We start from the raw sequence: 15,441 nt of genomic DNA, 5'->3' as shown, positions 1-15,441 counted from the left end.
CTGCACATCTATTAGAATGGCCAAAACCCAAAACACTGACATCAAATGCTGGGGAGGATGTGAAAGAACAGGAACTTCCACTCATTGCTGGTGAAAATGCAAAATAATACAACCACTTTGAAAGACAATTTGGCAGTTTCTTACAAAACTAAACATACTCTTACTATACAATCCATCAATCATATTTTTTTTTCCCAAATGATTTGAAGGCTTATGTTCACACAAAAACCTGCCTTTGGATGTTTATAGCAGCTTTATTAATGATTGCCAAACCTTGGGAGCAACCAAGATGTCCTTCAGTAGGTGAAGGAACAAATAAGCTGCGATACATCTAGACAATGGAATACTATTCAGAGCTAAAAACAAATTAGCTATCAAACCATGAAAAGACAGGGAGGAAATTTAAATGCATATTACTAAGTGAAAGAACACAATCTAAAAAGGCTATAAACTGTGTGATTCCAAGTACATGACATTCTGGAAAAGGCAAAACTATGGCGGCAGAAAATTTTTAGGGTAGTGAAACTATTCTGTATAATACCACAATGAGGAATACAGGTCATTATACATTTGTCCAAACCCACAAAATGTACAAAACCAAAAGTAAATGCTAATGTGATCTGTGGACTTTAGATGACAATGATATGTCAATATAGTTTTGTCAATTATAACAAAGGTACCACTGTGGTGTAGGATGTCCACAGTGGGGGAGGTTGTGAATGTGTGGAAGTAATGGGGTATATGGGAACTCTCTGTACTTTCTACACAAATTTTCTATGAACCTAAAACTACTCTTTGGGGAAAAAAAGTTAATTAACTTGAAAAACATTTAATAAAAAGGCTTTTAAATTCATTCATTAAGGTCATTCATTTCTTGAATACTTGTATTAAACATTTTTTATGTGCCAGTGTATCAGTTTGGGTCCTCCAAGAGAATCAAGACAAGACTAAATGTGCAAGAAAGTTATTAGGGGAATGTCTATGAGAGAAAATTGGAGACTTCCAGGAAGGGCTGAGAGAACCATCAGACTGTGATGTAGGTCTGACTGAGTAAAGAAGAGAGAGAAGGGAGGAAGGCTAGGTAGAAGCTTGCTAGATTCTTATGCAGTCAAAGGAAATTTGGACAAGGCCATTGCAGAGTTCTTGAGCCAAAATTGCCCATCAGTGGAGTCTTGCATCTCTCATAAATGGGTCTGCTACTATGTCGCTGCCGGGCACAGCCAATAGCTGGGAAACATGGATTTGACACAAACTCAGTGATGGATTTCACAGCCAAGCAGTTGGATCCCTTGGTCCCTATAGTTGGAGATCTGAGAGGCACATTCTCATGGCCACCACAGAAAGGAACTTTTTTATCCACCAAAAAATGAGAAGAGAGGTTCTAGTGTGGAAAGGAGGGGAGGACTTAGCCTAACCCTGCTTCTAACCCAGTAGCTATCCCCAAGAAGCCATTCTGGTGAGGCAGCAAAAGCCTGGGCCTTTACACCAATACTCCCAAATATGGAGAGATGCAAACAGAACGAGAGGATTTTGTCTAAGTTTATTCAATCAAATTGTTGATATATTTTTTGCTGGTTTGTACAGTCCTCTGCCTCCTATTTATTAAGTATTGGAGAATAGAGATTTTGTGAGTTTATTTTGATTCACTGTTTTAAGTTATAAGTCCTCCATTAGTTTTCTAATATCTCATCAGCTACTATTAGGGGAATGGATTGAAGCAAAGAGACAATTAGGGGTCCAGACTAAAGTAGTGGCAATGGAGGTAAAGAGAAGAGAATTGGGCCAGACAAAATGGCTCATGCCTGTAAACCCAGCACTTTGGGAGGCTGAGGCAGGTGGATCAGTTGATGTCAGTAGTTCAAGACCAGCCTGACCAACATGGTGAAAACCCGTCTCTACCAAAAATACAAAAATTAGCCAGGCGTAGTGGCACACACCTGTAATCCCAGCTACTTGGGAGGCTGAGGCAGGAGAATTGCTTGAAGCTGGGAGGCGGAGGTTGCCGAGATCGTGCCACTGCACTCCAGCCTGGGCAACAAGAGCAAAACTTCATCTCAAAAAAAAAAAAAAGAGAATTGATTGAAAATATATTTTGGAGACATAATCAACAGGATTGCAGGTAGATTAAATGTCCCTGCCTTCAAAATTTGCACACGTGTCAGACTGCTGAAGTATAGACTGTCAAAAGGCCATTACAATGTAGAAATATTAAGTGCTGTCACTCCTTAGCTTCTACCACAATCTTACCATGGAAGAGCCATCTCAAAGGATGCTTTAAATTCCATCATTTCCTATCCTCTTGTGATTCCCACACAAAAAAAGACCAATCACTGTCATTTTCATTTGTTAATATTAGGTTTTAAATTTTCTTTTCCAAATGAACTCATCTACTAAAAGCAAATGATAACTCAAAACCAATTTATAAAACCATCTGGGTAATAACATAAGAGCTCAGCAATTTTCAGTTAGGTGGAGACAGTGTCCCCAAATAGGAAATTTGCCTGAATGTTGGAAATAGGGTATTAAACAGCACATACTAAACATCTTGTGAGCCTTTCACATCTAACACCCAAGAGTGTCCACTGCATTATTCAGTGAGAACCCAGGATTACTTTAAGAAGTTGTCTTTGATTTCTTTTCTGAGCACAATACCTGTTTTAATTAGCCTAAATGAAAGTGTCTTCTATGAGACCATGCTCAATCTCTAAACCTAGCTACTGACATTATTCTTGGAAGAAGAAAGTCTAGGGTGAGTGTATATGAATGTAAGCTGCCTTCCCATGCAAAGTGACCTCAATGCCATGCCCTTAATATGGGGTCTCACTAAAGTGCCTTCTGAGGAGGGGTATGCAAGTTTGCATCCAAAGAGGAGAGAATGAGCACCACGAGGGAGAGTAACCCACCAGATTTAGAAAGGAAAAGCACATCTAACGAGGCTGCTGAGATGTGATATAAGTGGGCCCTGAGCGATGTAAGTCCCACTTCCATATCACCTATGAATTCTTAAGTGATATCTACATTATATATGGAAGCATTTTAATGAATAGTCAGAGCTTAGTAAGAATACAAACAGTAATAGTTTTATTTTTCTCTTTCCACTACTTTCTGCATATTCTGATGGATCGTCTTTCTCTACCTTTTAGTGATACCCCAGGTAGATGCAGTGATTATCTAATCTGTTTTTTTTTGTTTTTTTTTTTTTTTTTTTTTTTTACAAATGATCTCCTTGCTAAAGGAGATTTTTATATACTCTAACATTCTGTCTGATCTATAATAAAACTTGAACCTCACATCTAATTTCAGGCCCCTTCCCTTTCTTTTCTCCTCACTATCTGCCTCCACTGTCCACTCCTTCTCCAGTCAGGCTTGAACTTGGTTTGGGAACTTGCAGTAGAGATTGAGCATGACCTGTTCTTCCACCTTCTTCCCTCTCTTCTGCCTTTTTCGGGGTCAGTGCATGAAGAGGGATTAGAGGAAGAGGTAAAAGTCTCTTTTCTCCTTTAGACAGTCACTGTTATCTTTCTCCCTTGGCTGACACTAGATGGCCCTTCTGTGTTGCCCACTTTCAAATGCTGGCTTCTTATGAGATATGTGTGAGTTCTCAGAGTCACAGTGGGAACTGCCATATTGCTCAGGCCCTGGAGGGGGTGGCATGCTCTCCAGTTGCTCTTTGGACCATCTCTTAGCTTCTGCCCCCCAATATGGTACTTTCCACAGATGAGTCCCCTCCCACATGTGCTTCCCTCTTTGGAAGATGCCTTCTAGATGGCTTAAGCCTGGCCAGCTCCATGGCAAGGAAAATGCTTGCCAGATGCTGGCCCTCTTATCCTTCTTCTCAACCCAGCCATTGCAGGCTGCACCATCCACACTCATACCTCCACAATCGTCCAGGTTGTAATTATGCCCCATTCTCTATATTCAGGGATCACTCTAAGCTCCAGTGTCAAGGAGTCAAGTCCTTTGGGAATTCTCTGCCTCCACTCCCTGTGGCAGAGCTAGAATGGCTGCCATGCTTCTGAGCTCAGCAGCATCCAGGCAGGGAAGGAGACACCAGCCTCCCCTTCTTGAAGCACCCATTTCTAAACTCTATGACAGTTTTCTTGGAACTCTGTTATGTGGGTCTTGAGATGACCATGTCGCAGCACTCCCCTCTAAGCCTAAATTTCCCCACATCAATGAACTGTTGGGTGAATTTCCTTCAAATGTCATGTCTTCACTTTATATAGGATAGTTAGGATGTGGTGGGCGGTAGTGATAGTCAGAGTATCAATAGATTACCCAGAAAGCCATAGAAGGCACCTCTGCCAGCTCCCTGACACTCTTGTAAAAATATGGGGGAACTTGTCTGCTCTTTCAGCTTTGGGGCTTTACAGGAAACTCTGAGAAAATAGGGCAAGTCTCATGCATAAGCAGGTTATGCACACAATTGCATTGGTGTGAATGGGTCATTTACTGTAAATATAAAAGCCATGGAGGACGTGTGTTCAAGATTGGTACTAGGTGAGAACCAAAGCCTCTGGGGTGAGGGGGGCATGTGTAATGCATATACACAAAAAGGTAATTTTATAAGCAGTTTCTGAGCATCCCTGTGCTGGGTGGGCAAAAGCACACCAGAGGCTGCATAATAAGGGAATTTCTAATCAATCAGTAAATTATTATCAAAAACCATCAATGTGCCAGGCATCTGTGACAGGTGCTAGAGATATAGAAATGAATAGAACCCAAAGGTGGTGGAGGAGTCTCACTTGAAAAACATAGTCCAGGCATCTAATGGTTAGGTGAATACAAACAGAAGTCCCAATCACACTCTTTCCTAAATGTATTTTAATTGCCTCCATTGGAAGCAGATTGCAATATCAGTAACTACAGTATAATGAACTGGCTTGCTATTCCATTTTCATGGGGAACTTTGCAGTTTCTCCACTAAACCATGAATCATGTTTATTTGAAGACCAATTTCAACCCCACCCAGCATCCACAGGAAGAAGTGCACTCATCCCAGAGGCTCAATTACTCCCTCCCGCTTCCCAGCACTAGCCTGGAGAAAGCTCCAAGAATCATACATTATTGCCTCTGAACTGTGGTTAATTTCTGAGAGTGTTTAAGAATTTGTATAAATGGTTATCTTTAAAGATGCATCAAATTAGAGGAAACTAATAAACAATACCCTGAAGTTAGAACTTCATCAACTCAGTGAGCATTTCCTTTTGCCAGTTAACTCTTCACTTACTGTGATTTGTACCTTCCAATTTATACACATAATGACTAGGTTTCATTGGCTTGCATAAGAAAATTGTTTTTGTTTTGGGGTTTTTTTTTCTCTACATACAATTACTATGTATTAAAATCTTCCAGGATGCTGGGAACTTTGTACAGATGAGTTCTTACAACAACTGTAGAAATAAGTAGTGTTATCCCCATTTAATAGGTGAGTAAATGAGGCCCAGAACCATTATATAATTTGCTGACACTCACGCAATTAGCAATGTGGACAGAGAATTTCAAGCTAGGTTTCTCTAATCCAGATCTTAGACTCTTCCCCTACTGCATCTCTCCAAAGAAGATTAAAGAAAAAGATTTTGAGAAATGTAGCCAAGAAGTGAAAAGAAAAGCTTATACATCTCTACTAACTAGGTCAACAGTAGCAACACATAACCTTGGATATGCTCTGTGCCAAATACTCAGGAGTCCTTCTCTGAAAAGCTTCAAGAAGAGTGACACGATTGTTAATTTTCTCTATCTTACTGGTGTAACACCAAAATGAGAATATCCACAACTCCCATTACTGCCATATTTCCCCAAATCTCCAAAGGACATCTAAGCATCATTTGGTCCCACGATCCCTCCCTAGACCCACCACATTTTCTCTGAGAGGTCCTCTAGCCCCTACTGGAACATAGTCAGGGATGGGAACTCACAGCCTCCCCAGGAAGCCCCTTCCATCTCTGCATGGCTCAGAGATAAAATTATTCTGAGCCTGGATTTCATGCCCTGTGGTTTCTGCTCATGGTTCTGCCTTTGGAAATTCGAAATAATTTTAATCCTTTACATGGCAGCCATCATATATTTGAAGGCATCGCTCATATTCCCAGTTGAAACATCTAAGGATCTCCAGGCTTTTTAAATATAAATGTACATGATTTTAAATTCCTTCATTATTCTAGTCATTCACCCCTGGTCTTGACTGCTACCTCTAAGTCCCACCTGGACAACTGCAGTAGCTTCTTGGCTAGTCTTCTTCCTTCACTCATAAACTATAGTCTAAACTCCACTCAGCACCTGGGATATTACTTTAAAATGTATGATCCTGTCTCTCTCTGACTGAAAACCTTCCAATAGCTTCATTTAGAGCAAAATCCATACTCCTTACTTCAGTGCATTAGGTGCTCACTGTTTTATTCTCAGAGTGACGGTCAACTGACCTGAAACAATAAAACTTCATCCTTGCTGGATGATTTTGCAACCTCTCTATATTTTATTCACATTCAGATAAATAGTCATGTGAAATATGTTCAGAGCAGATTCAAGGGTATGTTTAGTTTGTCATGAAATGCAAGCATGATCTGAAATGCAAACAGGTCCTAAAGTAAAATACCCTAAACTCTGACCCTGACGCTTGGAATATTTTATGAACTTTTCAACCTGTTGTAGATCCTAGCTCTTCTGACACAAACTCTAGCTTTTACATTATTATAAACATCTAGGATATAAAAGGTTTTTCACCTTCTCATCAAAGAAGGACATTCCACAGCCATTCTAAATAAATCCAAAATAATATAACTAAAAATATAAGTTCAGTATGTTTTATGCTGTAACACCTAAACTAGGTGTTCTTAATCTGGAATCCATAAGCCTCTGAAAATCTCTCTTTCGGTAAATTTTGATTTTAAAACATAATCAATGAATGAAAGGGAGACTCCTCTTTATAGAAATCTCTGTGTGAACCATAGAAGCTGGTTGGCAAGATCAGATATGTTGATGTTAACCACTCACCTATGTCATCATTCCACTGTAACTCTTGCCTGTTGTCTTACTGAGAGCCAGCACCAAGTTAAGTGCAGGGAATCAGTGGGGAGCATGCAAAGCACCCTCAGAAAATTCAGTCCAGTGTTGGAGACATATGTTAAATCAATAATCATAGAAATATGTCATTACAAACTGTGATAAATGCTATAAAGTAAAAATGCTGGAAAATCTAATTTAATGACAGAGCCTTGGACAGTCATTGTAGGGAAAGTAATGTTTTAGCTGAAAGCTAAAGGATGAAAAGCAGTTCACCAGCGAGGAATTCCTGCTAGGCCCAGCACTAAAGGTCTCCAGTGCTTCTTTGTGGGTATGTTTCCTGGGAAACTTCCCAAGGGGTGGGTACCTGTGCGGTAGTTTGTCTCCAAAGGCAGCCCCCATCCTATTCCTACTGGGTTCCTCTTAGCACCCACAGGTGACTCCATTCTCTGGGTGAATTTGGGTTGGCCTTTCGCTGTTTAGAACAATAGAACGTGGCAGAGGTGATGCTGTGCCATATTTGTCACATGGAAGGGCACCAGGGACCGTACCTGTGAGTACCAAGGCCACACTGATATCTAGTTCACCTGGGCTTCCTGATGACGCCAGCCCCTGCAGCTATCTTGTGAGACAGCCCAACAAGAACTGCCAAACCAAGTCCATCAACCATCAACAGAGAATCATAAATCATTATTTTAGCCAACAAGTTTTGGGATATTTGGTTACACAGAAAAAGAAACCAGAATACCTGTCCATGACCTCATAAGACTCTTTTGCGGGCCTTAGCTTAAGAGAACCAAGTTTAGATCAGCTGACAGGGCCTCCTGAAAAATGTTTATTCAGACGTTCTTACTCCAAGGGCAGGAAAAAAGAGTTTGTCCTTCCAATGGACCCAACTCTTACCTTTCCATACGCCAAGTCTCCCCTTATTCAGGTCTGGAGGGAAGTGACCCAGGATGTGTCTGACAAGACCCTATCCTAACACTTGACTGGACTCTCCGTGAGAGCCTTTACCAGTTTTGTTTAATTTCTTCCAGTTTCTGCACTGCTTTGGTTTCTAAACCTTTCATAAAATCTCAGCTCCAAGACAGATAAAAATGATGTTTCTCTTTCTCAGGATGGGTAATTTTACTGTCATTGTCATCTCTTGCTTTTTTAGGATCCAGTATCTGCTGGAGGAGCCCCACCTTCTGCTACTATTATGTTCTTCAGATGAGTAGAAGAGAGTGGGGAGGGAGAGAGCAGGAAGAGGAAAGGAAGAATAATGTCTTGAAATTGACAAGAGCGTCTTTGTTTGCACATCTTGCATTATTAATATTTCTTGTTTAGCATAATTAGCTACCCTCTCAAGCTTATACACAACCTGCAGTGTTTATGCCTTCCGTTGATAGCTAAACCATCAGCAAAGCAGTCCAGGTCCCTGAAGGCTGAATGCAGGTGGTTCTGAATGCTGCAGGATGCCAGCTGCTTCAAAAGGCAGATACATAGGCTTTAATTCTTGCTAAAAATGCATTCACTAGAAGAATCGGACTCCTTCTGTCTGTCTGGAGTGGATAAAAGCCATCTATGGATTCAGTAGTCTTAAGAAAGTCGCAGCAGAACAAAGAAAAGGCAGACAAATGGGCCCAAATGAACTTCATTAATGAGAAAAAAAGGTAACTAATATAAGACAATACCACTTCTCTTTATTCAAATAATTGGCAGTCCATTTTACTTGGACAATAACTATGGCCTCAAGTGTGATTTCAGGCTCAACAAAGCAGTGCAATTTAAGGTCTATCATGCCTTGTTGTCATGCTTCATGCAGTCTGGAATAAGTAATTCAATACCCCTTACAGGATCACAGGCTATTAAACAAGAACAAGAGCTTAGAGGCAGAATTATGCATTCTATGGTATATTATTATTATATAATGTATTATTTGTATTCTATTATTACATGTATACTTCAGTGGCCTGAGTTAATATTTTTCCACCAGCCACTAATTCTATATTCAAGAGTTATTCATGAAAGAAAAAAATATTTTCACCTGTTAGAAATGGGTCAATATGAAAAGAATGTACATGTATGGGAGTATGTGGAAGTAATGGTTCTGAATTTGATTAGCAGAACATTCAGGAGGAACTGTGGAAATCCAAGTCAAGTAATGCTCTCGACAGGTATTAATATAGTGCTTATTATTTGCTAGATACTGTTCTCAGTCTTATCTATATATTAATTCATTCTATCCTATTAAAAATCTCTTTGAGGTAGAGACTATGACTATCCCTCATTTGTTACATAAGGAAATTGAGACATGTAGGTTAAATAAATCACCTAAGTTCACATCATTAGTATCTGCTGGGGAAGGTTTGGACCCAGACAACCTGGCGCAACCATCCATGTGTTTAATCACCACACTAAATTGCCTCTCAATTCAAACTTGGATGTTTCCATATTTACAACTTATCAGGCTTATTTACCCTAAAACAAAGCATTCCTTCCTTTTTAGTGTACAGAGTGCTTTCACATACATTTTTTCATTTGATCTTTGCATCAGCTTTGAAAGGTAAGCATGGCAAGAATGATTATCCCAATTTACAGATGAAGGAACTTAACAAGCATCTTCCCCAATTCCTTTATATTTCTGGCAAGAAAAGTAAAGTTGGATGTCTAAATAATGCCTACACATAAATATTAAAATAAGACAAACAATTCAATAAGAAATAGGGAAATCCATGGGCAGATGTTCTGCAGATGAAACACATGGCTTGCAAACATTCAAAGAGGTGTTGAACATTATCAGAGAGCTGGGAAATGCAAATTAAGGCCAGAATGGGGTACAAATTCCCATGGTTTTTTCAGGCAAAAACGTAAAAATCAATCTATGCCAAGAGATAAAATAGAGCCACAGGATCTATATGTTGCTGATAGAAATGTGAATTCAGAAAAATTTGACATTCTCTACTAAAGTTGAAATTCCTATACCCTGTGACCCAGAAATTTCACTCCTATGTATATCATCAAAATGTATTCTTACACACCAACAAGAGACATGTGCAAAACTGTTTGCATCAGCATTTTCACAGTAGCAAAAAATCTAGAAACAATTCAACTGTCCATCAACATGAGAGTGAATTAATTCATCATATAAAAATTCACTTAATGGAATATTAAGTAGAGTTTAAATGAATGGATTATAAAAACATATATCAATATGGGTGAATCTTAGCACTATAATACTAACTGACTAAAAAGCAAGTCTCAAGGTAAATAAGTTGATAGAGAAAGGAAAGCTAAGGAATGCCAGTCTTAAGGGACAGGAAACTCCAAATAATAGTGACTTAAACAAGATAAAGGTCTTCTCTGGCCAGGTACAGTGGCTCACAATTATAATCCCAGCACTTTGGGAGGCCAAGGCGGATGGATCACCTGAGATCAGGAGTTCGAGACCAACATTGTGAAACCCCATCTCTATTAAAAATACAAAAAGTAGCCAGGCGTGGTGGCAAGCACCTGTAATCCCAGGTATTTGGGAAGCTGAGGCAGAAGAATCACTTGAACCCGGGAGGTGAAGGTTGCAGTGAGCCAAGATCATGCCACTACACTCCAGCCTGGGTGACAAGAGTGAAACTCTGTCTCAAAAATAATAATAATTTAAAAAAATAAAAAGATAATCTCTCTCCCATAAATAAACTTTGAGGTAAGCCATCTAGGGATAGCATGATGTCTCCAGGGCCGCAGGTTCTTTCAGTTTGCTTGTTATCCACAAATTCCAGTTTCCATTTCATGATCCAGAATGGACACCCCAGATCCATATTCTTGTCAGAAAGAAGAAGAAAAACTAGGGAGAAAAGCGTATGTCTTTACTCTGCCTAAAAATTGAGCACAACACTTCCCTTACTTCTGTACTCTTAAACTAAGCCATATGGCCACACCTAACTGCAAAGGAGACTGGGAAATGTAGTCTTATTCTGGGGAGTTGCCATGCCCCTCTAAAAAGTGGAAGTTGTATTCCTGAAGAAGAAGGAGAGAAAAGATTTGAGGGAAGAGATAGCAGTCCCTGCCATGGTGAGTTTGTAAAGAAAAACTGAGCATGCTTAATTCATGCATTTGCTAGGGAACAAGTTTACCCTAATCTAGGCAGGCTGGGGGATGTTTGTCTAATTCTAGGACTCAGTACTAGGAAGCTGCCTTGGCTACAAATGTAAGCCATACTTTTCCATATTATCTTTAACACCAATAAAGATGATATGCTTATCTCCATCTGCTAAACAACTTTGACTTCTTTTCAATTGTTTCAGAGCTCAGATGGAAAAGAATGATGTTACTGAGACCCTTCAAGATTCCCAATGCAATTCAATAAATAAAAGGCAACACAAAGGAGTTGTATAGAATTCCCCACATTATGGACCCATGTCATAGAGAGAATCCATGGTGCATTTGTTAGCTGCATTTAAATTACAACACTTTCAGATCCAAAATGCATTTGGTAGGCAAATATATCTGGATACAGTCTGTTAAACAATGCCATTTCACATCCTCCATTCTGGAATGGTTTAATACTGAGTGGGATCCAGAGCTTTCGTGTTTATGCTTTAGCGGAGTGAGGATTTTTGGATCTAAATTGACTATTCTCTAACATGTACTGTTTTAACATTTAGAAAGTGTCCATTTTTAGCAAAATCACAGCTGTGTGAATGTAACATATTGGTGTGGAGGAGGGTTACATTTCAACTTGCTATATTAGAAAAATAAGAAAATTACTAACTTTTAGATTTGGTAGAAACTTAGGGATGATTGAGCCAACCCTCCTATTAAGGATGAGAAAGCTGAAGCCCAGAGAGGGAATGTGATATGTCCTTGGTCACTCAGGCTAATAAATTACAGGATGGCAGGAGAGCCCAGTAACTGCTGGTCCAATATTCTTTCTAGCATATGATACCATACAAAACTCTACTTTACTCTCTTTCACCGTCCACTGCTCGGTAGCAAGCACCATACTGAGCTCTGAGGATATCTGAGTTGAATCCGATCATGTTCATGATGTGAAAGAGATGATAAGTACGTGAACAGATAAATGACTACATAATATATTAAAGGTAAAAATAGGCAAGTGCACCTATGAGGTAGCAATAAGTGACCAATTAATTATCTTAGTTAGTTGTGGGAGATGGAAGGTTAACAAAGATTTCCTCATGGAAATGACTTCTGAGCTTAGGTTTTTAAGTCAACTAGAAATTCATCAGGTGGAATACCATCCCTAAAGAAACAGTAGCATGTACTAACGTGCTGAAGCAATAACCCCATTTTATTCACTAAAAAATGCCAGAGTGCAGTTAGAAAGTAAGGTACCAAAGGGACCAAAATAGGAGGTAACTTGGGCAGGAACCAGAACATACAGACCATTCAGTCCACCCTGGGAGCTAAAAGTTTATCTGTCAATAGAGAGGAGCTTGTTGAATATTTTTGAGCGGACAAAAGGTATGACCAGCTTGCTTTTGTTATGAGTTGAGGAAAAGGACAAATTAGTTGAGGCCAGGAGCAGGGAAGCCAGTTAGGAGATAAGGTTGAGACTTCAGGCTGCCCGCCAATATCCATTCTGTCTTCTTCCATAGGGATAGAAATTTACCTGGATGCAAGGCTATTCAGAATGAAGATTAACGAAATGGTTTGGCTGTGTCCCCACACAAATCTCATCTTGAATTCCCACGTGTTGTGGGAGGGACCTGGTAGGAGGTAATTGAACCATGGGGGCAGGTCTTTCTCGTGCTGTTCTCATGAGAGCAAATAAGTCTCATGAAACCCGATGGTTTTATAAGGGAGAGTTTTCCTGCACAAGCTCTCTCTCTGCCTTTTGCCATCCTGTAAGACGTGACTTGGTCCTCCTTGCCTTCTACCATGATTATGAGGCCTCCCCAGCCATGTGGAACTGTGAGTCCATTAAACCTCTTTCCTTTGTAAATTTCCCAGTCTCAGGTATGTCTTTATTAGCAGCATGAAAACAGACTAACATAATTACATTTCCCAGCTATCCCCCTGCTCTGAGATGAGCCATGTTACTAATCCCGACAAATGGGATGTGAATTTAAATTACATGTGAAACCTCTGGGTTTCACAGGAGGAATCTGAACCCCTGTAAAGGAAGAGACCCCAAACAATCCTGGATCATTATGTGACAGAGAAATTCACTTCTATCTTGTGTTTTAAAATACTGTTTTGTTTAATCTCTGTCATGGCAGTAAAACCTATATTGGAACAAGTCCCTGAGGCTGCCTAGGTGAAAGGCGATGGTCTGAGGCAGAAACAGGGTGAATGAATTAATGGGGATAATAGATCTGAGAAAAGTTGTTGGGCTTATTGACAGGATGTAGGAAACCAGAGAGAAGAAGGTGTTAATTGCACCCCGCCCCCCACCGCCCCATATGCTTTCGCTCCAAGACTGGGTAAATGTATGGTGAAGTCATCAATGAAAAAAAGAGGATGTGGGAGAAGTAAGATTACTTCCAAACATTTCTGAGAAGTTGGAAGTTTGCTGGGAAAAACCTGTTTTCAGTTCATTTGTTCATCCATTCAAAAAATTTTTACTGACCTCTTACTATGCATAAGGAACGAAGGATTCTTTTTACAAAAAAAGCGTTCATTAGCAACAGCGTAGGTTTTACTACAAAAACAATAAAGATGGGCACCTCAGCCGTAAAGGTAGTGAAAATACAGAACTCTATAGATTATGCACAGATGTGTCAGGCCCATCACTGCTTGAGCTGTTTACAGATCATCTAACATCTCACTTAGTATTGTCTCAGGTTTCCACAAGCAGCCAGCCTGGACGAGGGCAGTGTATGAGGCACACTTTTTAGCTTTAAGATTTTATAAAAGACTACCTGTTTGGAGCTGCGGTCATATGAGAAAGAGAAGGTCCCTACAGTGAGAAGAATTTCACATAGCCACTCATGTAGTTGCACTGTAATCCCAAATATCCTTAGGAGAGTCATTCCAAATAAACGTATGTACAAGTACATTCAGGACAAAAAATATTCATATGTACATTCCATACATTTCAAAACACAGTCCTGTTTAAATCATCTCTGCACATTTTCACAGCCGACTTTTCTTTCTGCTCTATTTATCCTCCTACATAAGCAGTTTAAATAATCACCCTACGTGATATTCTGAACTTCCTGAGCGGAATAGTTTTTCTCATATTGACTAAAAATTCAAAGTATGTCTATATATCAGGAAAGTCATTTAACATTCATGTTAACATTCACAAATGTTAGGCTGCTTCAAACATATTCTACCATAGATTTCGTAAACATAAAATATATATGAAAGAAATCAAATAAACAAACTTCTTCACTCTCAGTGTTTTAACAAATGGTCTGGGATCATGTTAACTCCTCCTGGTCTCTGCTTCCTGCAGGGTGGCCTGCCGCTGATCAAACGAAACTATTCCCCAGCTAAGTCACACAACAGGAAAGCATTTGTTTAATTAACTGGCATTCAATGCAATTCAATGGGTTATTTCTTAAACACCTACTATGTGTCAAATCCTGTCCTAGGCCTAGGTGGATGCAAACGTAAGTAAGATTTAACACGGCTCTGACACAGGTGCAGCGAAGAGTCCTAGGACCCTGAAGGAAAAGATTAATTTCTTGTGATTGTGATTAAAGGAAAAAACACTTCCTAAAGATTTCTGCATAAGAGCTGAACTTAGAAAGAAAGAAGGCTGGGAGTGAGGTCTCAGAAAAAACAACTGACACCTTGATCTCAGACTTCTAACCTCCAGAACATTGAGAAAATATGTTTCTAATGTTTAAACCACCCAGTCTGTGCCACTTTGTCATGGCACCCTGGCAAACTAAGACAACACATAACTCTCCAACATTAGTAAAGAAGTGTCAAATGCATCACTGTTGATCCTCACATTAACCCTGCAAGGCACATATTACTATGCACATTTAAGGAAACTGAGGCTCATCGGATAAGTAACTTGCCCAAAGTCACACATCTACAAGTAGCAGAAAGATACATGGAGAGCTGGGAGCATACTGCACATATTTTTATCTGCCATTTTTTACTTGGTTGTTTTATCATGGACATTTCCCATATTACTAAAAATTGAAGTATGTCAGTTTAGGTTTGCCTATCTCAACTTTGAATAAACTGCCTAGGGAATCTACGTAAGAGAGGAACATCTTGAAAACTAACATTGGAAAAAATAAAAATGAAACACAACTTGTTAAAACCAGCAAGGAATTTAGTGATCACCCAAGAAGGCCAAACACTATGACAGGTGACAACAAGGCTATGGCACATCTTGGATCCTAGAAAGGCTGTCCTAGTTTATGTGAATATTCTGGGAAGGACTTTCTCATCTTCCTTGACCCCAAGAACTATGGAGGGCTGAACAGGTGGGTGGATCCCTCTCTAGCTCTGAGTCTCCTAGAGCAACGAGGA

General features: G+C 39.7%; 1 long non-coding RNA gene across 2 annotated transcripts in view; it reads left to right on the top strand.

Moving 5' to 3' along the window:
* The window catches only part of LOC103886426, a 71,996-nt gene that overhangs the window by 53,101 nt on the left and 3,454 nt on the right, over positions 1 to 15,441 (top strand). The gene's annotated exons all lie outside the window — the stretch shown is intronic.

Source organism: Papio anubis, chromosome 7 (genome assembly GCF_008728515.1).
Source record: "Papio anubis isolate 15944 chromosome 7, Panubis1.0, whole genome shotgun sequence".
Taxonomy (NCBI): domain Eukaryota; kingdom Metazoa; phylum Chordata; class Mammalia; order Primates; family Cercopithecidae; genus Papio; species Papio anubis.
The sequence above is the reverse complement of the archived record's forward strand: the minus strand, read 5'-3'. Positions and strand labels throughout refer to the sequence as shown.